General features: G+C 51.9%; 1 long non-coding RNA gene across 1 annotated transcript; it reads left to right on the top strand.

Moving 5' to 3' along the window:
• Positions 1–287: 287 nt before the first annotated feature.
• Positions 288–9,325, top strand: LOC144580808 (uncharacterized). Its single transcript, XR_013530979.1, has 3 exons — positions 288–624; positions 5,069–5,078; positions 8,797–9,325. It is a non-coding gene; the product is annotated as an uncharacterized LOC144580808 (long non-coding RNA).
• The last annotated feature ends 2,977 nt before the right edge of the window (positions 9,326–12,302 follow it).

Below are 12,302 nucleotides of genomic sequence, written 5' to 3'. Positions count from 1 at the left end.
GGGACATGGCCCTGCCCATCCCTTCGCCTTTCAGCAGCATGAGGGCTTGACCTCTGGGGACTCCCCGTTGTGGGTTGGCTGTCACTCCTCCCTCCCTGTCCGATTTGAGCCCCGAGCTCCCTCCGGACTTTAACCCTGGGCCGCCACCGGTGGCAATGCTGCCGATAAAGGGAGGTGGTTGGTGCAGAGGCCAGCAGGGCAAAATTCCCCTGCTCCCGGTGCCAGGGGAGTTACCCAGGGCAGGGGTGGGGGCGGGGGAAGGCAGGGGCAGAGGAGCGGGAGGAGGGGGAGACGAGCATCTGCAGCACGACGTGGTACTTTGCTTTTCTGTGCCTCAGTTTCCCTGTTGGTAAAACAGGCATGGTTTTTCCCATGGATGTAAGAAGGACCCAGAAACCTTTGAAAGGGTGGAGGAGTCTGACCCTCTGGTCTGACTGGGACACAAGGAGTCTCCCAATCTGATAGTGGGGGACAAGGTTGCCCAGCACAGAGGGAAAAATAAAAAAACTGAGGCGCTGTCACCAAATCCGATGAGGGAGACAAGACTGCCCAAATCCAATGAAGAAGATAAGAAGCCCCAGCCCCGAGCAGCAGGAACCAGTGTCCAGTCTGTATTTCCGGTGTGTTGGGGAAGTAAGGAGCAACATTCTGATGTGTGAGACAATGTATTTATTTATTTATTTTTGAGTCAGAGCCTTGCTCCGTTGCCCAGGCTGGAGTGCAGTGGAACAATCTCGGCTCACTGCAACTTGCACCTCCTGGGTTCAAGCGATTCTCCTGCTTCAGCCTCCTGAGTAGCTGGAATTACAGGTGCCCACTGCCATGCCTGGCTGATTTTTGTATTTTTAGTAGAGATGGGGTTTCACCATATTGGCCAGGCTGGTCTCAAACTCCTGACCTTAGGCGATCTGGCTGCCTCGGCCTCCCAAAGTGCTGGGATTACAGGCGTGAGCCACCGCACCCGGCCAAGAGTAATACTTTGATGGGTGAGACAATACATCTAACCTGATGGGGGAGATGGGTAGTCCCAGTCTGATGGGGGTGTTGAAGGGCTCCCAGACCTTTTGGGAGAGCTGATGAGCTTCCGAATGAATGACAGAAATGGGGAGCCCCTCAAACTGGTGGGGAGACAGCCTGCTAGTCTGATGAGGGAGGTAAGAATCCCCCCTGTCTGAAGAGGGAGGCAAGGTACCCCAGTGTGAGATTCCAGGGTCAGAAAAGAGACAAACAATATGCTCCTTGCAGCTCAGCCAGCTCCTTCCTGAGCCCGGGAGTCAAATGGCCCCAGGATGCCTGGCCAGGGCGCCAGGATCGAAAGACTGAGAGGGATTTGCTCTCCTGACCCAGGGGCAGTTCTGCCCAGCTCTGGGCCTTATGTACTTTTGGCAAACAAAGACCTGGCGGGTGGTGTACGGGCACCATCTAGCGGTTGCCTTGGGCCACGCCTTCCATCCGGAGCTTGGGGAGAGCGCAGCCCTGGAAGACCAGAGGAGGGCTCCTCGGACTCTCTCCCAGGGAACCAGGTCCAAGTCCCACACGTCCGCTGACACTGGATTCTGTGCATCCAGTTCACCAGTTCTCCATTCACCGTGCATGTGGCAGCGGGGGAGTCCTTAGGAAGTACAAGCCTACCCCTGCCTCTCCCTTGCTCCAGACCCTCCGGCAGCTCCCCAGTGCCCTGGGAGGAAGTCCATGACCGGCCACAAGGCTGGCCTCTTCTGAATGACCCTATGCTTCAGCTCATCAATGAGTAGTTTCTCAAAGGTGTCATATGCAGAAGTTACCTTCAGGCCTTTGCACAGGCTGTTCCCTCTGCCAGTAACACCATTCCCTGCCTCTTCCCCAGCATCGCTCCTACTCCTCCTTCAGGTCTTAGATGTCTCCTCCTTCATGAGCCCCCTGGTCTGCATCGCAGTCAAGGAGGGGCTGTCGTGCTCACTGCTGTGTTCCCATGGGGCCTGACACTGACAATGCACTCCAGGGAATGTTTATTGAATGAATGAGTGAGTGAATGAATGAATGTATACCAAGCTAAAGAGTTTGCTAGGGCAGCTGTAGCAGAGTTTAATCAGGGCCAGGACACGGTCAGATTTAGAAGCCCCTAGGTTCCCTCTTTTTTTTTTGAAACAGCGTCTCGCTCTGTCACCCAGGCTAGAGTGCAGTGGCGTGGCTCACCGCAACCTCTGCCTCCCGGGTTCAAGCGATTCTCCTGCCTCAGCCTCCTGAGTAGCTGGGACTACAGGTGCACTCCACCACACCCGGCTAATTTTTGTATTTTTAGTAGAGACGGGTTTCATCATGTTGGCCAGGATGGTCTTGATCTCTTGACCTCGTAATCTGCCTGCCTCAGCCTCCCAAAGTGCTGGGATTTGCAGGCACCAGCCACCGCGCCCAGCCCTCTTTTTTTTTTTTGAGAGATGGAGTCTTACTTCGTCGCCCAGGCTGGAGTGCAGTGGCGCAATCTCAGCTCACTGCAACTTCCACCTCTTGAGTTCAGGCAATTCCCATGCTTCAGCCTCCCGAGTAGCTGGGATTATGGATGCATGCCACCATACCTGGCTAATTTTTGTATTTTAGTAGAGATAGAGTTTCTCCATGTTGCCCAAGCTGGTCTCGAACTCCTGCCCTCAGGTAATCTGCCCACCTCGGCCTCCCAAAGTGCTGGGATCACAGATGTGAGCCACTGTGCCTTGCTGGAAGCCCCTTGGTTCCATCTCAACCCTGGGCTTTTGGACATGCTCTTCCCTCTCTCTGCACCATTTGCACCTAGTAACCTAGTATCATCTTTAGATATCGGCTGAGCTGTCCTCTCCTCCAGGAAGCCTCCTTGACCCCAGGGTGGGTCAGGTACCTGCTCTGAGCTCCTGCAGCCTCCTGGGGCTCCTCTGTCCCAGGCTCTGACCACGGCTGGGCCATTATGACTTGGGGACAAGTCTGCCTCCCCACTGGATCTGGGAGGGCAGGGCTCGGTTCTGTTCTCTGTCTCTGCCTTCTCTTCTGAGCTTACAGCATCTGCCAGGGCCTGGGTTCAAATCCAGACGCCCCATCTTTGGAGCATCTTAGGTGAGTGTGGGCCTCCCTGGGAGCCCCTGTTTTCTCGTGTGAAATGTGGGGAGAATGAGAGACGGGCATGGAGAGCCTCCCTGGGCTGTGGTGGCGGTGAAGAGATGAGACCCTGAAGTGCTGGGCTGACCATGGGCCGGGTGACCGTGGGTGACCCACTTCCCCTTTTGGGGTTCATCTGGCTAGATGAACGGTAGCAGCAGCCCCATCCTGCTGGGACATTCTGGGAGGTTCGCTCGGGGCTTCCCGGGGTGGGAGGGTCAGGGACCGGCGGAGGAAGAGGTGTCTGCTGGGTTAGGGGAAAACCAGCCTTCCCCATCATGAAACGGATGATGGGAGGGAAACAAACAAAGCTGGCTCCACCGGGGCATGAGGGGAAGTTGGGGGAGAGGATGAGGGGCCCATGAGGCGGGTGAAAACCACAGTCCACGACTTGTTGCCAACTTCCCGCCTGGAGCCTGTGTGCCTTCGGTGAGGCTCCCAGCTCATTAGCCTCAAACAAGACAGGTCTTCATCCCAACCTCCCACCCAGCCCTGCCTGTAGCCTTTTGGACTCAGAAATGACAGCTTCATCCCTGCGACTGCTCATACTCACAGCTCGGAGACCCCTGACTCTTCCTGTCCCTTGCGGCATAATTCTGCCTCCAGTAGTCTCTTTTCACCTGGTGGCCAGAGGGATCCTGTTAGAACCTCAATCAGGGCCAGGCATGATTGCTCACACCTGGAATCCCAGCACTTTGGGAGGCCAATGCGGGTTGATCCCCTGAGGTCATGGGTTCGAGACCAGATTTGCCAACACGGCAAAACCCCGTCTCTACTAAAAATACAAAATTAGCTGGGTGTGGTGGTGCGCACCTGTAATCCCAGCTACTCAGGAGGCTGAGGCAGGATAATCGTTTGAACCTGGGAGGCAGAGGTTGCAGTGTCCTGAGATGGTGCCATTGGACTCCAGCCTGGGTGACAAGAGCAAAACTTTGTCTCAAAAAACAAAACAAAGCAACCAACAACAACAAAATTACTCAGGTGTGATGGCACATGCTTGGAATTCCAGTTACTTGGGAACCTGAGGCAGGAGAATTACTTGAACCCAGGAGGCGGAGACTGCAGTGAGCTGAGATTGCACCACTGCACTGCAGCCTGGGGGACAGAGCAAGACTCCATCTCAGAATAAAAAAACAACAACCTGAATGAGAACCCCTCCAGCCTCTGTGACTCCTGCCTCACTCGGGGCGATGGCCGAAGTCGTCCTCACCATGGCTCTCAAAGCTGCTGGATTCCTTTTTTTTTTTTCTTGAGAGGGAGTCTTGCTCTGTTGCCCAGGCTGGAATGCGATGGGGTGATCTCACTACTGCAACCTCCTCCCAGGTTCAAGCGATTCTGCTGCCTCAGCCTCCTGAGTAGCTGGGATTACAGGTATGCGCCACCAGACCCAGCTAATTTTGTATTTTTAGCAGAGACTGGGTTTCTCCATGTTGGTCAGGTTGGTCTCGAACTCCCGACCTCAGGTGATCTGCCCGCCTCGGCCTCCCGAAGTGCTGGGATCACAGGCGTGAGCCACCGTGCCCGGTCGTCATTTGTTTATTCTTGCTTTTGTTGCCTGTGCTTTTGAGGAGGTATTCATAAAATCTTTCCCCAGACCAACGTTCTGAGGCATATCTCCTATGTTTTCTTCTACTAGTTTATATTTTCCGGTCTTACATTTAGGTCTTTCATCCATTTTGAGTTGATTTTGTATAGGGTGAGAGGTGGGGGTCTAGTTTCCTTCTTCTGCATGCGAATATCCAGTTTACCCAGCATCATTTATGAAAGATATTGTCCTTTCCCCAGTGAGAGTTCCTGGCACCTTTGTCAAAAACCAGTTAGCAGAGGTGGGAGAATCGATTGAGGTCAGGAGTTTGAGACCAACATGGGCCACATAGAGAGACCCTGTCTCTACAAAATATAAAACAATCATTCTGCCTCATAGGTTATAGGTAGAAAGAAAAAATTAAAAAGTATAAAAAAGGCCAGGCGTGGTGGCTCACGCCTGTATTCCCAGCACTTTAGGAGGCCCAGGTGGGTGGATCACAAGGTCAGGACTTCAAGACCAGCCTGGCCAACATGTGAAACCCTGTCTCTACAAAAATAAGTTAAGGGGCGTGGTGGCGGGTGCCTGTAATCCCAGCTACTCGGGAGGCTGAGGCTGCAGAATCACTTGAACCCAAGAGGGGCAAGTTGCAGTGAGTAGAGGTTGCACCACTGCACTCCAGCCTGGGCGAGAGAACTGACTCCATCTCAAAAAAAATTCTCTCTCTCTCTCTTTCTCTCTTTCTCTCTCTCTCTCTCTCTCTCTCTCTCTCTCTCTCTCTCTATCTATCTCTCTGTCTCTCTACATATATAACATTAGCAGGTAATGGTGGTGAGCACTTGTAGTCCCAGCTACTCAGGAGACTGAGGCAGGAGGATTGCTTGAGCCTGGGAGTTGGAGGCTGCAGTGAGCTCTGATTGTGCCGCTGTATTCCAGCTGGGGCAATAGAGCAAGACTGTCTCAAAAAAAAAGACAGAAAAAAGAAAGAAATATGAAATGTCAAATTGACTTAGTTGTGTAAGCGCTAAATGCTGTGAAGAATAAGGCCAGACAACTTTGGGTGTGTAGGGTAGCCCTCTGGGGAGGTGACATTTGAGCGGAGACCTGGCTGGACTGAGGCAGGTGTCAGGGAGCCCATCCTGGCAGCGGGAGCAGCCAGTGCAAAGGCCCTGAGAAAGGAGTTGCTTCATCTGTTCGAACAATAGCCAGGAGGCCAGGTGGCTGCCGTGAGGGAAGGAGAGGAGGGGGTGCAGGGGATGCGGGGCGGGCAGGCCTCAGGCCATCGTAAGGACCCTGGACTCTGACCCAAAGAGGGGCTGCTCCAGGAATTGTGACTTTACCTCTGGGCGCTCAGTCTCCTCTTCTGAGAAATGTGCCAGATGACACCTGCGTCTGAAGGTCACTGTGGGGACTCAGGGAGCTCCTGCTTCCACAGGCAGGAGCAGCCGCGCAGGTGAGGCCCTTTGGCTGCACTGGTCCTGTGCAACCTTGCAGACTTGGGCACCCTCTCTGGACTCTGCATTCTCTGTATGGTGTGTCAGGACGGGCTGAAGCTAATAGGGCTCACTCCTTGGTTCCCAAGGACCCCCCTCCTCCATCCTCCTTGACACCCCCTCCTCCATCCTCCTCTTCTGTCTCCTTCCTCTTTCTTCTCCTCTTCCTCCCCCATCCCTCCTCCTCCTTCACCCCCTTTTTCTCCCTTCTTTCCCTGTTCCCCTTTTCACCGTCCTCCACCCTCCTTCTACTCCCTTGTCTTTCCTCCTCTTTTCCCCCCTCTCTCCCTCCTCCCCTTCCCTCCTCCCTGCTCTTCATCCTGAATCAACATTCCAGTCCATGGAAAAAACCAGGGCAGGCTTCCTTCCTCTTGCTGGGCTGGCGGGGCTCCAGAGAGGGACTGGGCCATTGTCTATTCTGGCCTCAAGGTCACCCCCACTCCCTGCCCTCCCCATCGTGGTCATTTGAGCAAAGGCCGCTTGGGTGAGGGGTAAGGGATGGGGGCTGAGAGGGGCGTGGTCTGCCTCCCCACTCATGGCTGGTGGAATCTGAGGGCCCCCAGTGCCACCAGAGCCTCGTGGCTTTATGGGGGAGGAGAGGAGCCGCTGTGGACCTACTGGGGACGGTGGAGGGCCCCAGTCTCAGCCCTCATCTGAAACCCGCTGTGTGACCCTGGACTAGTTCCTGCTCCTCTCTGGGCCAAATCCTGGCCCTGCTCCTTTTTGGCCAAGTAACTCTGGACGAGTCACCTCCTCTCTTTGTGTCTCACTTTCCTTTTTTTTTTTTTTTTTTGTCAAACAGTCTCTGCATCTGAGTCCCACAGCTTCCCAGCTGACAAAAATCCCCTAAACTCTTTTCCTCGGGAGTAACTGGGATTACAGACGCACACCGCCACACCCGGCTAAGTTTTTGTATTTTTAGTAGAGACGGGGTTTCACGGTGTTGGCTAGGATGGTCTCGATCTCCTGACCTCATGATCCGCCCACCTTGGCCTCCCAAAGTGCTGGGATTACAGGTGTGAGCCACTGTGCCTCGCCTAGACTCTGTTAAAAATTCTGCTTTCCAGGCGTGCTGGTGTTCCCCTGTAATCCCAGCTACTCGGGAGGCGGAGGCATGAGAATAGCTTGAACCTGGGAGGTGGAGGCTGCAGTGAGCTGAGATCGTGCCACTGCACTCCAGCCTGGACAGCAGAGCAAGACTCCATCTCAAAAAACAAAAAAATTCTGCTTTCAAGTTCCCACCCTTGAGAGAGAGGTTTTTCTGGGCCCAGGCAGGAGCCTGGGATATATATGATTTTATATTTTTTGAGACAGGGTCTTGTTCTGTCTCATAGGCTGGAGTGCAGTGACACCATCACAGCTCACTGCAGCCTCAAACTCCCAGGCTCAAGCAATCCTTCCATCTCAGCCTTCCAGGTAGCTGGGATGACAGACACATGCTACCATGCCTGGTTGATTCTGTTCTGTTTTGTAGAGACAGGGTCTTGCCATGTTGCCCAGGCTGGTCTTGAACTGCTGGCCTCAAGTGATCCTCCTGCCTCAGCTTCCCAAAGTGCTGGATAACAGGCATTAGCTAGTGCTCCTGGCGGGGATGTATATTTTAATACACAGCTAGGAGATGTGGGAAATGCATTAGTCATTCCATTTCAAAGGGAAGCTTTGAGGAGCAAGTCAGAGAATCTGTGCTGCGAGCACCTTACCCTGGAACCTGTGATGATGAGGATCATGTTTCTAAAAGCTCATAAACACTTATTGTTATTATTATTTTTGAGACGGAGTCTCGCTCTGTTGCCCAGGCTGGAGTGCAATGGCATGATCTCTGCTCACAGCAACTTCTGCCTCCCGGGTTCAAGTGATTCTTATGCCTCAGCCTCCCGAGTAGCTGGGACTACAGGCATGCACCATGACACCTGGCAATGTTTTGTATTTTTGGTAGAGACGAGGTTTCAGCATGTTGACTAGGCTGGTCTTGAACTCCTGACCTCAGGTGATCTGCCTGCCTCAGCCTCCCAAAGTGCTGGGATTACAGGCACGAGCCACTGCGCCTGGCCTATTATTACTTTTTGTAAGCAATTCTCAGTAATTGCAACTTAAAGAGCATCATATATTACATAAATTGAGGCAAACCTGCTTAGTAGGATTAAGTTTGCCAGGACAAATGTTATCTTTGAGGCTGAGTGCGGTGGTTTATGCCTGTAATCCCAGCACTTTGGGAGGCTGAGGTGAGAGGATTGCTTGAACCCAGGAGTTTGAGACCAGCCTGGCAATACAGCAAAGACTCTGACTCTACAAAAAATTCAAAAATTGCCAGGCATGGTGGCTCGTGCCTGTAGTCCCAGCTGCTTGGGAGGCTGCAGTGAGCCATGATTTCGTCACTGTACTCCAGCCTGAATAATAGTAAAGCCCTATCTGTAAAAAAAGAAAAAAAGAAAAATGTTACCTTTGCTTTTTCCATCTGCCTGTTGCTAAAAGCTCACATCTTAGTCTGGATCATAAGTGTTTATCGAGCATGCATGCGCCAGACTCTTTACTCGTATTAACTAATATAATCTTTTCAATAATTGTAGGAGGCAGGGGCAGTATTATCCTCTCCATTTTACAAGGAGGAAAAGCAGGCAATGAACCCAAGTTCCCACAGCTGAAAGAGGCCAATTCAGTTCTGTCTGACCTCAGAGCTATGACCTGAAACCCCCTGCCCTGCTGAAGAACAGAGAGGACGCCCCAACCAGCACCTCCACCCAGGAGCCATGGGAACTGTGGGGCCTGGAGCAAGGTTTTTAAGTCTCTGCCTCAGTTTCCTCACCTATAAATTAGGGGAATGGTAATAACTTCTCTTAAGAGCTGCTGTGGAAATTCATTGAGATCTTGCATGGAAAAGGAACAAACCAATTGATAGGCTTTAGCTCTGTGTCCCCACCCAAATCTCGTGATCCCGAGTTATTATCCTCAGTGTAGGAGGAGGGGCCTCGTGGGAAGTGATTGGATCACGGGGGCAGTTTTCAGTGTTTTAGCACCATCCCCCTAGTACTGCTTGTTTAAGAGTGTGTAGTACCTCACCTTCCTCTCTGCTGGCCATGTGAAGACATGCTTGCTTCCCTTTCACCTTTTGCCACGACTGTGTTTCCTGAGGTCTCCCCAGAAGGAGAAGCCTGCGTAGCCCACAGAATCATGAGCTGATTAAACCTCTTTTCTTTACAAATTACTGAGTCTCAGGTATCTTTTTAAATTTATTATTTTTTTTAATGTTTTTATAGAGATGGGGTGTCACCATGTTGGCCAGGCTGGTTTCGAACTCCGGACCTCAGGTGATCCACCCATCTTGGCCTCCCAAAGTGCTGGGATTACAGGTGTGAGCCACCGTGCCTGGCCTTCAGGTATGTCTTTATAGCAATCTGAGAATGGACTGATCTCTGATATAGGAGTGATTATTATTTTGTGGTTATTGTTATTATTCTTTCCCAGACTCTTTTTTTTTTTTTTTTGAGATAGAGTTTCGCTGTTGTTACCCAGACTGGAGTGCAATGGCACAATCTCGGCTCACCGCAACCTCTGCCTCCTGGGTTCAAGGAATTCTCCTGCCTCAGCCTCCCGAGTAGCTGAGACTACAGGTGCGCACCACCATGCACAGCTAATTTTTGTATTTTTAGTAGAGACGGGGTTTGTAGTCTCTACTACAAAAGAAGGGGATTGTACTATGTGGGAGGATTCAGCAAGAGCACAGAGATGCCCAGAGGGAGGAGGACCTGGTCTTTGAGCCTCCACCACACCCTGAGGCTATGGGATCTGGCTCGACCTAGAAACCTGAGCTGCTTCTCTTTCCCTCCCTCTGCCCCTCCTGCTGGCCTCATTCTGCATCAGCTGCACACAATCGCAGCTCAGACCAGCAGCTCCCATATTTCCCAAACCCCTGCTGCTGGGGCTGTGACTCTTACTCCTTGGGCTCAGGTAAGAAAGGCCATTTTGCCTAGCTGAGGAGATAGAAGTTCCAAGGCTTGGAGTGGCCAGCTGCCCACCAGAGACCCAGTCTCTCTGCCTTTCTTAAGACAAAAACCTTGATGCTGATTGGGGCAGCAACATACCCAAGGCAAGGACTGCAATTCCCTGCCTCCTTTGCAGCTACGGTGGCCATGTGACTCTTGGGCCAATCTAAACAGGAGTTGTTGGATGGTCCTTAGGTAAAATTCCCTTAACAGGGGCACAGTCCGTAAACTGGCAAGGGGGATTTGTTTGTTGTTGCTGTTGCCCTTTGTCCCCTTCTTTCTGCCTCTTGCCTGGAACGTGGATAAGGCAGCTGTAACGTCAGCAGCCATCTTGAGCCATGAGGTGATGGAGAGGATGGAAGCCCCAAGCTAAGGCTAATGGGACAGAAAAATAGAAAGAGCTGTGTCCCTGTTGACACTGCAGGGCCTCCATTCCAGCTCTGAACAATCTGCTTCAGAGATTCTTTATGCGTGAGAAAAATAATCTATCCGCATTAGCTACTCTCTGCACATCAAGCTGGAGTGCAGGAAGGAGTGTGATCACGGCTCACCACAGCCTCGATCTTCCAACTCCTGAGCTCAAGTACACGGTGGTACACGCCACCACATCTGGCTAATCCCAGCGTTATTTAAATTTAAGGAATCTTTTTTTTCAAGTCTTGCTTGTTTCCCTAGAAATTTTGGGGGAGACGAGTATAGCTATTGAATTGATATCTATATTTGGTTTTATTTATTTATTTGTTTTTAAAAATAGAGATGGAGTTTTGCCATGTTGCCCAGGCTGATCTCAAACTTTCGGGCTGAAGCGATTCTCTCACCTTAGCCTCCTAAAGTGCTGGGATTACAGGTGTGGGCCACAGTGCTGGGCCTATATTTGTTGCATTGCTATTTTAAATATTAATAATAAATTGACCTGCATTTATTATTTATAAATTGAGCTGCATTTGAAGAAAGGGCTCCGTGGCTTTTAAAAATGGTTTGGAAAAGTTGGGTCTACCTCAAGTCCACACCGATTTTACTGATGGGCAAACTGAAGCTCTAGTGAATCCACGGCAAATGCAGGATTACGATCCAGATTTTTTTTTTTTTTTGAGACAGAGTTTCACGCTTGTGCCCAGGCTGGAGTGCAGTGGCGCGATCTCGGCTCACTGCAACCTCTGCCTCCTGGGTTCAAGCGATTCTCCTGCCTCAGCCTCTCGAGTAGCTGGGATTAAAGGCGCCTGCCACCACGCCCAGCTAGTTTTTGTATTTTTAGTAGAGACGGGTTTCACCATGTTGATCAGGCTGGTCTTGAACTCCTGTCCTTAGACAATCCACCTGGCTCAGCCTCCCAAAGTGTTGGGATTACAGGCAGGAGCCACCGCGCCCGGCCTATGATCCGGATTTTATAACCCCCATTCTGGAGGTCTTTGACAATCAGTCACCCCAACTCAACACAATCATCCCCAAAAGGCCCTTTCTCTCCCTTGCCCTAGCTTGTCTTTCTGTTCTAAGCCTGGTCTCTGCCATCACCACTCCAGGCCAATGCTAATGGCCTCTCTCCAGTGGGGCATTGTGGCTGGGTGGGGCCTGTGGCTCCCACTAGTGAGAAGAGTTAGAAAACATATTCATTCTGGCTCCCACTTCCCAGCTCTGCACTCCTCGCCTAGATCCTTGCCCTGCTTGCATTCATCCATCCTCAGGGCCTTTTCTGTGGCTAGAGAAGGATGGAGATATTTTCAGGGTTGTGAAGGTGATGTTCGAGGGACATCCAGATAATCCCAGGACAATGGAAGACACAAAGGTGTGTCTTTGATTAAATTGATGAGGACTGCCAGAAGGTGATGGAAGTCTTCTTGAGAAATATGGTCATTTCCTGAGCACAGGCAGCCCTGTTTCAGGGTCCAGGTGACAAAGTGAGGTGCATTGTAGTCCCACAGAGGGCCATGTCCCACAGAATGCTGGTGCCCCAAGAGGGGAAGTTCTTGGCCAGCTGGGAGCAGGACTCTCACATATAAACTGAGGCACTGTGGGAGGGGCCTAACCTGGGGTACTGTGGGAGGGGCCTAACCTGGGGTACTGTGGAGGGGCTCAAGGCCCTGCCATCCAGCAGTAGGGTGTGGAGCACGGCGATCTGGGCTCATCCTCCTGCACCTGCACACCCAGACTGAGAAAAGTCTTGAGCAGGAAAGGAAGTGGCAACTGGGAAGTGGTGAGGGC

Source organism: Callithrix jacchus, chromosome 22 (assembly GCF_049354715.1).
Source record: "Callithrix jacchus isolate 240 chromosome 22, calJac240_pri, whole genome shotgun sequence".
NCBI classification, from domain to species: domain Eukaryota; kingdom Metazoa; phylum Chordata; class Mammalia; order Primates; family Cebidae; genus Callithrix; species Callithrix jacchus.
Note: the sequence above shows the minus strand (reverse complement) of the source record. Positions and strands in the feature narration are given on the sequence as shown.